The sequence below is a fragment of the Phytophthora infestans genome, genomic scaffold (assembly GCF_000142945.1).
Source record: "Phytophthora infestans T30-4 supercont1.10 genomic scaffold, whole genome shotgun sequence".
Classification (NCBI taxonomy): domain Eukaryota; phylum Oomycota; class Peronosporomycetes; order Peronosporales; family Peronosporaceae; genus Phytophthora; species Phytophthora infestans.
In genome coordinates, this window is record NW_003303749.1 from 3,573,707 (window position 1) to 3,574,916 (window position 1,210).

Consider the following 1,210-nt stretch of genomic DNA (forward strand, 5'->3'; position numbering starts at 1 on the left):
GTAATATATTTGTTTACTCTGTGTAATTGATGTGTACGTACTCCCGTTATAGCGTAAGTTCCTGGGCAAAAGACGCAACCAGCCATGAAAAGAAACTTGTCCATGAAAGACAGAGAGAAAACGTGAAGAATCTATCGACGCCTTGAATATTCACAAAGTGCTCAAACCTGGTTAAGCGACCGGCATCAACCTGGTTTCCAGCCTGAAACCAAAACGGTATTAAAAAAAAACAAGTTCGAAAACCTGGCAGAAACCTGTTTGAAAAACCTGGTGTAAATCCTGACACCAAAATAAAAGGAAAGGATACAATCCATCTTATCACACCTGCACTTACACCTGGTGCGCAACCTGGTATGTAACCGGACACGCAACGAAGACGGAGCTACAGCTCAGCTTGCAGCCGGATGTCGTCCAAGCACCATGATTACTTTGGAGCCCGACTTCGATATAAAATGGACGCGCAGATCTCTTTATGAATCATTTAGTGAGTATTCAAGAGCTGCAGAAAAACAAAGAACATCCATTTATTTATATTACGGTTTTATTACAGGTCAATTTTATCTTACAGCCTGGTTTTTACCCTGCCAAATTCAAATCAGGAGATAAAACAGGTTAAATTCGCGCGGCTATGCAAACAAAACCTGGGCAGTATACTCGTTCTTAGCAGTACCGTAAAACACGGGTTCAATGCTACACTGGTAAAAAGTTCAATTCTAGTATAAATTGCATAGAGGCGTGCGCACTTCTTACACCCGTAAAAACTTGTGTTCACTGCGCACCAACAATCTCACTTCCGCGCCAAAATGACACCCGCCCCCATTGTGCAAATGACACGGCGCCCGAAGAACAAAAACAATGCCAAGCTGCGAGGGCTTTTACGCCTCGGAGAGGCCAGCTCAGTCGTCGCCTTGGCTGCTGAGCTAGACGTTCACTGAACGACAATGTAACGGTGGATGCGGCAAAAAAATGCCCTTGCCAGTGCCGCACCAAACAAGTACTACGCCTCAGTACCAAGCCGCCAAAACCTCTACGTTAAACACCCGAATCTCGAGCAAAGGTATTTTTATTTCTGCATTAAATTCCGAATACTAGTAATTGTTCTAAAAGTGTATGATTAAGACTGTTGTCGTGGATTACAGAAATGCGCAAAAATAAATCTCTCTGTGTTTCGATGTAATGTCTGCTTCTAATGCATTCTAGGTTTGATGGA